A 14,295-nucleotide genomic window follows, 5' to 3' on the forward strand; every position below is an offset into this window, starting at 1 on the left:
GTGTCAGTATACTGGCATATATTGTTATAATATTGAGTATATGTTGAGAAAATGTTGTTCTTTTAAATAAAATACCCAGTTAAATGTAATTGCATTATTTTATCTAGGTTGCATTCTTGTTTATTTTTGCCCATTTTTAAGTCATTTCAATGTTAAAAAGTTTCTCAATTTACCTGAATTTGCCATATTTATATAATATAATCTGGATTTTAATATTTCTTATTTAATGTTGAGAAGCAGTTTGCTCGTTTAAATAAAGTATCCATTTAATTTCAGCAATTTTGCCCTAAATGCTATCATTTAGCATATTCAGTAGTATCTTATAGGGTGCATTCACATTTATTTATTTATTTTTTATTTCAATGTCAAAAAGTGGTCCAATTTACCTGAATTCATCCTATATGCTTTAATACAATCTGTTTTCTAATATTTTGGAGTAAATTTTGACAAATATTTTGTTCATTTAAATAACATATCCATGTGTGTGTGTGTGTGTGTGTGTGTGTGTGTGTGTGTGTGTGTGTGTGTGTGTGTGTGTGTGTGTATATATATATATATATATATATATATTTTTTTTTTTTTTATCTCAAATGTATAGGGTGCATTCAGGTTTATTTTGCCAATTGTTGACAGTCCATTTTTTCAATGTCAAAAACTGACTGAATTGACATAAATTCACCCTATATGCTTTAATACATTCTGTTTGTTCAATATTTCTAAGATGATGTTGAGAAACATTACATATCCAATTAATTTCAATGTCTGGCCCAAACTGGCCCAATTTACCTGATTTCACCTTATTTTATATTATACAATTGGTATCTGTGTCTGCATCAGCCGTTGAAAAACCCATTTGGGTCAACCATTATTAAACACCTATGTTGCCAACATCAGAGCCACCATGTTGATGTACATGAACTTGTGTTTGTTTTGCAGTCATTTAAAATGTTAACGCCACTGGAATGCCTGTGCAGTGTGTAAACTTAATCTTCACACACATGCCCACATGTATGCACATGCACACACACATACTGTATATCTCCAGTGACAAATGCTGCCAGTGCTGCCACCTATCCCAACAAACATGAGCTCTCAGTTACTGCTGTAAACTGAGCTATAACACACACACACACACACACACACACACACACAGGGATGACTATGCTCATATAGAAAACACTGAAGACTAGAGAGAACAGAGAGAGAAAGAGATTTTGTGCGTTTGTAATATGTCCTGAGGCCTGCAGCAGCCTCTCATCGATTTATTGACTGTGTCGCAGGCCGCAAGACACACATCTCCCAGTAGAATGGAGGCAGGTGTTTGTCAGGCCGGCTGGGAGGAGAGCAGGGGGTGGGAGGGTGGTTTGTTATTATTTATTGTTTGTATTTATTTATTACTCCTCCCCCCTACCTCCTCGTCTCTCTCTCTCTCTCTCTCTCTCTCTCTGTCCTTCTTTCTAGCACATTCTCTCTCCCTCTTTTCTCTGTCAGGAAGTGGCAAGGATCTGTACTTCTATCCATCTACATTTAAGACTGATCTGCCACTCATCTGTACCTATTCTCCTTGCCCATTTAAATGAGGGGGTTGTTACAGTTTTGAAAGCTTTATATATATATATATATATATATATATATATATATATATATATATATATATATATATATATATATTCAGTTTTTAATTTCTGTTAGCCGGTGCTTGGGGCAAATATGGCACCAAAAGTGAAAAAATGCCCCAGATATTTTAACTAAGGGGGCAAAAAAGGTCCCAGTAGTGAATTCCTATTTTTATTTTTTTGTTTTTATCTGGTATCGAACATTTGATATATTCCATAATATTTTATTTTAGATTTAGTCTCTGTTGTGACAATTTCAAGTAACTGATTTAATTGAAGTATTTTACATAAATGGTCAACATGCTGAGTGTTATTTGACAATATATCCCAGGGGAAAGATAGATTGCCCCTTTTCTTTTTAATAATAAACTAAAATTTCCATTGAAAATATGAAAACTAAAGTCATTTTCACTTTCATTCATACTGTAGGATACATTGTAGTTATAGTTTTTAATTTTTTATTTTTGTTAACACAGGTTTCCTCACAGCTGTTTTTTACATCGTGCTTTTCTTTAAACATGATAATATTGTTTGAATTACAATGTGAAGTTAACTCGTACAAAACCTTTTCTTTATGTTCTTTATCTAGCTTATGGGTTTGTTAATACGCTTATAAGTTTGAAGGTGTTTTTTCATTGCATTGTGTATGTTGAGAGTTGATACTGAAGCCGCCCCATTTTTAACATTGTAAAACCATGCAAGCAAACAAATGAACACCCCTCAGACCTGAATTGTTGCTGGTAGGTGCTTGGACAGAGAATTGCATTGCACTCTTCTGGAGCTAGCTAAATTCCTCATCTTGTGAGCAGCGTGCCGAACTATTGTTCTACTTTTCAACATCCTATCACCAAAAAATAGCAAATTCTGAATAATGAAACGTCTACCGAGTGCCATCACCCACTGTGTCAGTGAACTCTGAGAGGCTCTGTCTAGCCAGACAGTGATTTGACTGAGAGTTTATATTGCAGCACTCTTTGAGTCACAGGCTGGCCATATTGACAAGTCTGTGACCCCACGGCAGGATTCAGTCGCACCATTTCATTGGTCTAGTAAGCTGGTGCAGACCATCCCGGGGCGGGGAGGACAAAAGTTACCCACGGTGGCCGACGTGTTTCGGGGGTTGTAGTATAAAGGAGAGCGAAATTGACGGGCAGACAAGAATGATGTGACCCTAACTGTAAACATTCCTAGAAGGCTGGCTATGGTAACCAGGCAGAGAGCGAGAGACGGGACAGTAGGGAGGGATGATGGAGGGGTCTTTAATGGGAGGAGGAGAAGGGAATAAAAGAGAAGGGTGGTGGGAGGGTGGCAGCGCCCTCAGGGGTTGGCTGCCATGGGAGCTGTTGGCGATTGCCCTCGGAGATGGAGAGGTTGGCAACACATGCAGGGATATAGGGATGGTGCCCTGTGAAGGGTTGGTTCTCACACACAAACATACACACATCGGCACATGATTGGTAAGACCCACAATCTGTATGTGTTTTGCCAGTGTTTTCTGCACCGCTAGCATTGGCTGAATCTTCATCTATGGCAAATAATTAATATTAAAATAAATTAATATAATTTATTAAATGAAATATAATTTCTAATAAATATAATTATACTGAAAAAATAATTTTTACATTAAAATATGAATGGCATTTATTATTATATTTATTTATAATATATTTGTTGTGGATCTGTAGATTAATTCTCTGTTGACCTCTCTCATCAACAAGGGGTTTCTGTCCACAGAACTGACGCTCACTGGATGTTTTTTGTTTTTGGCACCATTCTGAGTAAATTCTAGAGACTGTTGTGCGTGAAAATCCCAGGAGATCAGCAGTTACAGAAATACTCAAACCAGCCCATCTGGCACCAACAATCATGCCATGGTCCAAATCACTGAGATCAAATTTTTTCCCCATTCTGATGGTTGATGTGAACATTAACTGAAGCTCCTGACCCGTATTTGCATGATTTTATGCACTGCAATGCTGACACACGATTGGCTGAGTAGATAATCGCATGGATGATTGTTGGTGCCAGATGGGCTGGTTTGAGTATTTCTGTAACTGCTGATCTCCTGGGATTTTCACACACAACAGTCTCTAGAATTTACTCAGAATGGTGCCAAAAACAAAAAACATCCAGTGAGCGGCAGTTCTGTGGATGGAAATGCCTTGTTGATGAGAGAGGTCAACAGAGAATGGCCAAACTGGTTTGAACCGACAAAGTCTTTGGTAATTCAGATAACCGCTCTGTACAATTGTGGTGAGAAGAATATAATCTCAGAATGCTATTCTGAGATGTGGGTTGGCGCTGTTTTGGCAGCACGAGGGGGACCTACACAATATTAGGCAGGTGGTTTTAATGTTGTGGCTGATCGGTGTATATATACTGTATATATTGAGTAATCATTAACAAAATTCTATTTTAAAACCTTAGATATTTTTATTCATTTAATTTTAAGATTACAAAATTAAATTTGGTGGAAATTTGTAATGAAATTGAAATGCGTAAATCTTAAAAATAGGTTAAGAATTAAGAATTGTTTATTCCAAAAATGTATACTAATTTATCTTAATCATTACTTAACTATTCAATTATTGTTATTAAATTAATTACATATTAAAGTTAAATAAAATAAAAAATAAAGATTATTCATATTAATTATAATTTAACCTAATTGAGTATCGCAGTATTTTCCATAGTGCTGTTGTCTGTGTTTTATACAAGCTATAAGCCACTTATGTCTATGCATTACAGTGATTTTACTATAGGTAAGGGGTCTTTGTAATGCTGCTTTATCGGCTGTGCGCAAAAATTAACATACAGCGGAACCAGTGTTGTCTGATTTGCGAACAAATGACACGAATGAGCTTCTTCTTTTTCTGATTCGGTCATAAAGACTCACTTGGGGCTCCCACGCAAATTAAAATTCTGTAGCAAACGCTGCACTTTGCTAATCAAATAAACACACACAAGTTGACCAGTCACACTGTATGATGGCATTTTGGAGACAAGACAAACCAGAAAATTTTCAATTCAATCAAATAAATTCCGATCAGCGAAAAACTGCAAACACCAGCTCGCACAGGCCCGTAATCTGTGTTTAATTGTGCCGCCAGCAGGGACTGCAGCCTGACCCCCTTCCCAAAGCGATGCTGATAAAGCAATGATTCATAAACTGGTTTTTTAGTCTGAACAATCTGGGAGGAGCTGAATGTGTGATGGGCAGTGCAGATAGGCACCGCAGTGACTCACACACACATAGAGGCAGTAAATCGGCCCCATGGAGACTGGGATGAGAACTCCGGCACCCTTGGCTTTTATTCCTTTCCTATAAATGTTAGTATACAGAAGAGATAACATCAATAATTGACTCATGTCCTCCATGTCAATTTGCCATTGTTAAGCATCTACAGAGAAAGTCCCCACAAAACAGGTCAAAAATTATTACTCAAATTCGTAATACATTTTTATTTGAGAGACAAAGAATTCTGAAAAGGTTGCAGGAAAATGTTTAATTGTAGTGCCTCCTTAAAGACCCTATGAAATCTTTTTACGAGTGCAGTTTTTTCCCCCTGTGTTGACAAACGTATAGATTGATTGGACAAATTAAAGGGCTCATCCCTTTTTTTAAATAGCAACCTGGTCTCAAAATCACATTACAATACCTAAATTTTTGCTAAATACATTTTATTACATTGCATTCTCATTCATTTATTTATTTTGGCATTTATACATTTCATGACAGTTCAGTCAACCCTGCTATATCTTTAATAGTTGCCGAAAAGGAATAGGCTGAAGCAAAAGCTTATTAAGGTGGTCGCACAACGGACAAGAAGCACGGCATTGCGGCTAGGACACGGCACAGGTATCAAACACAGGGCACGTCAATGCGGTTCAGGTGGCAGACAGTTCACACAAAAGTTACCAACACTAGAGTAAATAATCAATGTCCTTTGATAATGATTTGGTCGAATTTAATGGAAAATATGCGATTTTGTGCTCCGTGGCATGGCAGAAATTTGAGCAGTCTCCGGAGTCGTAGCTGGGCGCCGACAAACGGCAATCGGTGGCGGTGGTGTGTGTACCTTCATTGAAAACAGTTGTTTCTAATTTTAGAACGCACCATGTCGTCTGCCAGACACATCTGGTGTGTGACCCCCCTTAATGCCTACCCTTTTTACCTCTCTATTTAGATATTCTCAATATTTCCATCAACAATCCATTTTCGCAACTTGTAAAAAAAAAAAAAAAGCAAAGAAAACAGAAGAGAGATGTTTTAAGAAGATAATTATTTTTACATGGATTTTTGGGGTATTTCAGTAGTTTCCTGGTGAAACAAACACTAGAGGTGCTACAACAACGACTTTTGTTCCCTTTTTACACCAATCACGAGTAAAACAGCAGATTAGCAGTTCATAAACACTTTTCCCCTGTTCCTCACACAATGCTTTCTTATGACATCTAAACACTTTTACAATAGGGCTTGACTTGTAAGGCATTTTAAATTTGCATTACGTGACCAACTACATTTACAAGCTTGTTCCGAGTGTGATTAAATTGTGCAGACGCTCAACTGATAGAGCATTGCATTTGCAATGCAAAGGACCGGGGTACAAGTCCTGAAGAGCATGCAAGTCGACATATGAGCTGAAACATCACAAAAAGACATGGTTGCTTCAGTAATTGCGTTTTTCATCTCACATTTGCTTTTTATGACTCTTATCGGTTAGGTTTAGGATTTTGGGTGGGGAGGTAGGTTTTGTTGATTTAAAAATCGATACAGCATTAACCTTCAAAACCTCATTTGTTTGGTAGAAAATGTAACTCGCTTTTAGCACCACACAGTGGACATTTCACCTTGGAATTACTGTGATGCGTGTAAGGAATTACATTTTGCAAAAAATGTCTCCATTTGCTTCTTGCTTGTCTTTGCAGTTTGTATAAGTGGAAGGGACATTCTCATTTTAGGGAGCCTTTTGTTGGACATCAGTATGTGTAGTGCAGGTTGAGTCATCTATATTTTTGGTCCATTTTGTTGAAAGAAAAACACTGAATTTTAAATGCACATATCTGCTAATTTTTTATTTTGTCCACTTTTAGGAGTACACTAAAATATAGATGGTTTCCAAGCTAGTACACATGGACTCAGAGCCACAAAACATCAATTTTGATTCTTCAGTAGTGTTGTTTAAAAGTCTGCTAATTTAAAATGGAGTTGTTTGGTTTGCTATGATCAGCACCTTGTCTAGCCCCAAGTCGATGTGCAATCAAAGCTGTTGCAGCTCCATTATTGCATGAGATAGGACATGCACTTCCTCTCAAATCCAGAAGGGGGCAGAACACCAGACGGTGTGAAACAAATTAATTACCCATGATTGATTTCAGCTCTATGCTCCGTGTCACACCCCAGAAAATCACTGGCTCCTGTTTCTGTCTAAGCGCATACACACTTCCACAAATCTGGGCAATATCTCAGTCTGGGAGAAGGAGAGGGAGAAAAACAGACTGCCTTTCTTCCTCTACGCACACCTGTGAACATTACCGCACTGCCACTCTCTGTTCTACCTCTAATAATAAACATGAATGTTTATAACCCCTGTAGGTGTGAGCTGTTTGTTTGGGGTCCTTTAATGGACTACGGAGCTTTTTTTTCCATAGCGTCTGATGGCAAAATGTAAATAAATAATGTAGTAAATGTCTGGAGGGTCCCGCAGGGAGCTGTAATACGTGTGGGGGGGGGGTTGGTTTGGTTTTGAGATGGCTTTTATAAGCACTGCTCTCTAGGCCCGGGCTGGTTTGCATTACATGAGGCTGAATTCCTCCGAGATGACACTCATCCTCGGGCACTTTAGTGCTGCCGCTGACTCAGCAGTCCTCCGTCCTGATGAGATTACTTCTGCCATTGACAGAGAGTTAAAGGACCAGCAGAAGATTCCCAGCCCCTTTTTCTATCACTCTCTCTCTCTAGTTTGTACACTACAATCTATGGTCGACACAAAATTTCAGTTGGTGAAACCAGTACCAGTGAAATGTCACGATTTTCGTACTACTGTACCGATACTGTTATTTTTGGTATTTTAATACCAACTTGATACCAAAATACATATACAGATACTTTTGGCATCTGTTTTCATCTCTTAGTCATTTCCTTAGTCTCCTCTACCCAACTTTCTTGTCTTGTCCCTTTCAATCGCTCCAACTTGTCGATTACCCTTACTTTCTCCCTTTACTAACTGTTACCGGTGCATTTAATTTTCTTTGTCCTTCCATTTTCTCTCTCTGAAAGTATATTTTTCAGTGTCTTTCATTCTTTACACTGTACTGCTATATCTGATGTGCTGCAATCTGTGTTTGGAGTGTGATTCCCTCCCCTCCACCCCTCTCTTTTTGCTACATTAAAACGGCTTTCACCTTGAAGGCTTTCAAACGGGACACTAAGGCTATTGATGGGTAGAGTACAGCTATCTATCCATCACTTGCAACTGCTGACGTACGTCCTTTAAAAGGAAACGCACAAGTATTGGGAAGGTGGGTTCATAATGCGTTCATTCGAATGGTTTGTTTCAATGAACTGGTTTAAAATACTATGCATTTGAGTCATCACTCAACAGTTTTTGTAGAAGTCCAGCATCTGGAAGTTTTTCTATAAAGCCTGAAATACCATTGTTTATCACTACATTTTATTTAGCTTGATTGTATGAAATGTTGAGATATGTTTCCAACTTGGTACATCATTTGACATTTTACTCCCAAACAAAGTTCTACATTTTATTTACAAACATTTTGCATATCCGTTCGAATAAATCAATAAAACCGATTTAAAAGAACAATTCAGAGATTCAGGGAATCATCACTCAGTAATGTTTCTAGAAGTCCCTGTCCAGTATATTACATGTTCTGTTTTGTAGTGAAATAAATAACAAATTAGTCATTAGAATACTTGTGTTATCACTGTATGATATCAAGATATCCAAACTGATCTCACTATGAATTCGGCAACAGTAGGTCGAAAGTTCTGCTGCTGAAATTGGTTTGTGCTTACCGACATTTGAAACTACTGAACCTAGTGGCCGAAGCTGGAAGTGTTGTTGAGGTGAAATGTGTGAAATATCCACAGAATGGTGCCAAAAGTGAGTTGTATTTTTAGTTGTAAATTACATAAAACAGTCAAAAAGTATGTATATTTTACTAACCCAAACCCCAACCGTAAACCTAACTGTTTGAAAATGCAACCTCTGAACCACACTTACCATTACTTAGGTGAACGCAATTACTAGTTGGTTTCCACAGGACCGAAAACCTGCCTCGTTTCAAAAGAACGATTCATTAGCGAAACTTGCATCACTAAACCGATATGTAAGTATTATAACCAAGCATTATAACCCTTTCCTTCTCTGCTTCACATGGTGAGCGCTAAACACATGTCGTTCTAGTTGTAGGCATGGAAATTACTTAATCCTGTGCATACCCTCCCTGCCAAAGTGAGCACATGTTGCACTCACATTTAAACCTTGTTTACTCTGCATGGGTGGCTCGAAACTCCGTCCAAACAGAATGTTTAGGAATAAGGAATGCTACATTTAGAGAACGCTTGGAGAAGATGTTTGTGTGGTCAGCACGAGATTGTTTGAACAGACCAAGGTATCGTCAATCCTGCTGTCTCTCACACAAAGTTCAGGGATGATTGCGGATCAGCTCGCATGCAGCCCGCGGGACATCTGGCTCACCCTCACACCAGCGGGATTTGTTTTTGTGCTTAATCTTGCTCGTTTGCAATCTCTCTGTCTCTCCTTTGGTTTTTCACTCCCAATCTCTCACTCTTCTTGGGCCTGCAGCGCAATTCAATCCCATGAGAGATAAAGAGAGTTTGAGAGCAAAGAGAGGTTCGGTCCCATAATCCCTCCCTTCCTACACACCCTGCAGCTGCACACTGAGGCCCTGACCCCTCGTCTGCTTACCCTCCCTCGTGCAGAGCTCCACGATGGAGACCAACTCCACTGTGAGACCCAAAGAACTAGCCGACCCAACTTACATAAGGTTAAAGGTAGAGATAATCCATTATTTTATTTCATGGCCAATACAATTTTTACATTACTTTTATTTTTTTGTGCTGATAACTGAAATACAGATAACTTATATGCAGAACAGTTCCGGATTCACAAAATATTAGAGTTGAGATACACGAGTTTGGACTCGGACTTGAGTCCGAGTCATGAGTCCAATTTTAATGGACTTGGACATGTCACGGACTCAGATGCATTTTTACTCGGACTTGACTCGGACTCTGGATTTTTTTCAGAGTCTAGCTAAGTCCGTGACATTTGTGATGCAATGAAATTGTTTTTATTTTTTAAATAACAAAATAGAAATTAAAGAACACATCTCTGTCTGCATGCAGCTCTATTAGCCCCTGAAGTCGTAGACACACATACACACGTGCACAGGCACACTCATCGGTCAACCAGTACACTTGAATGTTACTACAGAGACTACTGTATAACATCAACTACCGAGGTGGCTGGCACAACGAAAACATAAAGACAGGTATGTATCCAATGTAATAGAAACTAAACGAGGCAGTTTCACACGACATGGGACCTGACAACTGGTAAAATTGCGTGTGGCATTTGTGCAGCCAAGACAGTGCTTGCATGGTGGTTTCATTGTGGTTAAAAACTTAAAATCAAGAACTTAATTGAGTCAAGTCACCCACATCATGTCTCACAGGAGAGTTTGCTAAAAACTTGGGAGTGATCTTTGACATGGCTCTAAATTTTAAAAAACAAATAAGTGCTCCTTCATTTGGAATGGGAAACGTCCCAGATTACATTTCAGTAAGCTGCATAGGCCAATTGATAAAGGTGGGCTAGGCCTACCCAAGATTTTGTTTTATTATTATGCTTTCTGTCTCTGACATTTGGCTCATTGGTCGCTTCCACCTGAGAGAGCCCCTCCCTGGTTTTGTATTGAACAGGAAGTTCTGGCCCCTATTTCGCCTTTGCAAAGCCTTTCTATCAAACTAATTGGAGAAGTTAAATTACACCCCGTTATCTCGCATTTACACTCAGTTTAATTCGGACATTCATTTAAATGTTGCCTCGAGCTTATGGCTCAATCCCAAATTATGTATTAATAAGTCCCCTTTCTGCTGGCCAGAGTGGATTGTGAGGGAGGTTAATACACTCGGTGACCTATGTGAGAGCGGAGTGTTGAGATCCTTTGAAAATTTGGTTCAACATTTTGGGATTCCCAGATCTCAGTTCTTTAGATATTTACAGCTGCGCCACCTGCTCTGTACTAGTTTTGGGAATAGCATACACCCCCCTAAAGCGGCAGATACTCTGGGAGTGGTGATTACTGCTTTTGGAAAAGGTCATGAGGCATCAGTGTATTACTCCCTGCTAATTCAGTGTCTGGGGGATGGAGCTTCAACTTCTTTTAAGAGATTATGGGAGAAAGATTTAAACTTGGTATTGGAGGAGGGAGTGTGGGCTAAGATTCTAAAAATCATCAAGTCTGCATCTAGAGATGCAACGGTGCGCCTTACGCAATTCAAGAGTTTACATCGATTTTATTGGACCCCCTCTAGATTGTATAGGCTTGGTCTTAAAGACACACCCACCTGCTGGCAATACCAATCAGAGGATGGAGATATAACCCATGTCTTTTGGGGGGGTGTTAAGATCCAGGAGTTTTGGTTGAAGGTTCAGAGTCTTGTGTGTGATGTATTGGGCACTCGGCTTTCATTTTGCCCCGGACTCTGTATTTTGGGGCGATGGGCAGTCATCGACATTGAGAATAGACACATAAAGAGTTGGATCCTAACTGGAACAAGGAAGAGGGAAAGTATTTCACCTGTTCTAGCATCTCTTCACTAGTTACCAGTCCAATACAGGATTCATTTTAAGATTTTGTTATTGTTTTTAAAGCTATTAATTGTTTAGCCCCATCTTATCTCTCAGAATTCTCAGATCTTCTGATAAATGTCTCCTGCATACACCACGCTCCCGCTTGAAGTTTAAAGGGGATCGTGCCTTCTCCGTAGTCAGCCCTAGACTATGGAATAACATACCTCTGGACATTAGATCCGCTCCTACGCTTCACATTTTTAAATCACGTCTGAAGATGTATCTATATTCTTTGGCTTTTGTATGAATGTATATTGTATTGTTTATTGTTTTTAATGTCAATCTTGTTTTTTTATTTCCCTTTAATTCATTGTTTTATTTGCCCATGTACAGCACTTTAGTATACACTTGTTGTTTTTAAATGTGCTCTATAAATAAACTGGCCTTGACCTTGACAGTTTACTAAAAACAAAAAAGTAGTATTAATATTGGATATTAAGTCTTTTTAGGCGTATCTACACATGTAGGCTTCTGTAGTCTCTTGTGGTCCATGCAGTGTTGTCAGCTTGAACTGGTCCATAATAGCTTGATGAATTAACTGTGTAAATTTTGTAATAGTCAGGGGGGATAAAGCATTATTGCTAAATCAGACAGCAACTCTAAACAGATAAACAGCACTTATTTATTATTGATTGACTATTTTCAAAGCATTGAGAAGCTGCTTAAAATACATTCTTTTACAGCATTTGTCCACCATTCGCAACATTCAACCATGCACAATAAAATATTAGGATATTTTGGGCAGTGAAATGTTTTGTTTATCATTTAATTATAGACTATAAAATAAATGTATTATTCGATGACAAAGTTTGTGTATGAAGCTAAACTTCATGTTACGAGATGAATTTAGTTGGTTATGACATTTTTATTTTAAATGTTTATTTTATTTTTATTGTAAACCACCTGGTAACTTGTGCACGTCTTTTTTTAGCCTATATATCTGACACTTTTGAAGGACAATTCTGTTACATTTATGACTCAAAATTATTATTCTCCATGTTTTTGCTGTTAAAGAAGAGCTCAATGAAATTTTCTTTGGTTGGTATTTAAAGATTTCAGACTGACTGCAGACCAACGTGGCTGCCGCTCAAGCAAATATCAATTTTTTTATTTATTTTTATCTTTTGCGGCAGCTGCTGTGAGATGCACACGGATGCATCAGGGATTTAGGTACACGAGCAGCACACAGAACTGCCTTGCATTGTGCGGTTTCCCGCAAATTAATTAGTCATGTCCGTGACGACATGGCCCTAATATTATCAGTGGGCTTTTCCAGTGTTTTTGGATGTAGCATTTGCAGTCAAATCGTGAGACGTAACTTCTCATCAAGTGCTAATTTCTACTGTGTTGACTCATTTGTACGGTATGTATTTTCCCAAATCAGTCGGCAGATAGAGAAAAAAGATTCAGAAAGAAATCTCAGTATAGACTATTATTTCTTTAGATAGGGATAATTTTAAATAAAACTAAATTAAATTGAATTGACAAATTGAAAATGAAGTAGAAATAAAAACTAAATTAAAATTTGAAACATAATATCCTTGGTTGTAATGACTAATGCAGCTTTCACTTTCTTTAGTCTTCATTTAAGTGGAGGGGATTTCAAATAATTGAAATGTCAGCAGAACGCAATAAGAATTGTGTTGAAGGACAGTTTTGTCTTCATACACCTAAAGCATATACTGTCATTCTGAAACCACTTTGAAGTCTTTTCAGCAGGATACTAATCATAAAATATATATATATGAAATGCAACAGATGTGTTTTAGTTACATTTATATTGACAAACTGTTTTTCTTAGTTATGTTAAGGTTTTTTTTAATTTTTTTTTTATCCCCTTTTCTCCCAATTTGGAATGCCCAATTCCCACTACTTAGTAGGTCCTCATGGTGGCGTGGTTACTCACCTCAATCCAGGTGGCGGAGAACAAGTCTCAGTTGCCTCCGCTTCTGAGACAGTCAATCCGTGCATCTTATCACGTGGCTCGCTGTGCATGACACCGCGGAGACTCACAGCATGTGGAGCCTCATGCTACTCTCCACGACCCACACACAACTTACCACACGCCCCATTGAGAGCGACCACGAGGAGGTTATCCCATGTGACTCTACCCTCCCTAGCAACTGGGCCAATTTGGTTGCTTAGGAGACCTGGCTGGAGTCACTCACCATACCCTGGATTCGAACTCGTGACTCTAGGGGTGGTAGTCAGCGTAGTTTTGTGAAGTTTAAAATAAACTTAAAATATTGATGTTGAGTTTACGGTTACAATTTTAATTCAGATTCATTCAGACTCGGCCTGTTATGGACTTGGTCTTGAGTCCGACTCGGCCCCTTGTGGACTCGGACTCAACTCGGACTCGATTGTTTAAAGACTCGGACTTGACTCGGACTCGTCTAAGGTGGACTCAAACCCAACACTACAAAATATTCTTAAAGGGATATTTTGCGTTCGGTACACGTTGAGCTCAGTCGACAGCACTTACAATGGAAGTGAATGGGGCCAATCAATAAACGTTAAAATCCGAAATTATTTTGTGTAATGTTATATTACAACTTCGTTGCCATGATGGCGTAATGCTGTAAACCCTGTAATCCCGCAAAACTTATGATTTAAACAACCTTACAGCTCAAATACTATGTGTTAACGGATTAATTAATGTTAGTGCTTTTATAAAATGATAACCTTCTAATTTCTGCTTTTAAACCCTCCAAAAAATTGGCCTGATTCACTTCCATTGTAAATGCCTAATTATAACCCAGATTGTTGCTTTTTTT

General features: G+C 38.4%; 1 protein-coding gene across 9 annotated transcripts in view; it reads left to right on the forward strand.

The window, feature by feature from the left end:
- LOC127438980 (nuclear factor 1 A-type) overlaps positions 1-14,295 on the forward strand; it is a 219,189-nt gene that overhangs the window by 188,383 nt on the left and 16,511 nt on the right. The window lies entirely within an intron of this gene.

Source organism: Myxocyprinus asiaticus, chromosome 50 (genome assembly GCF_019703515.2).
Source record: "Myxocyprinus asiaticus isolate MX2 ecotype Aquarium Trade chromosome 50, UBuf_Myxa_2, whole genome shotgun sequence".
NCBI classification, from domain to species: Eukaryota; Metazoa; Chordata; class Actinopteri; order Cypriniformes; family Catostomidae; genus Myxocyprinus; species Myxocyprinus asiaticus.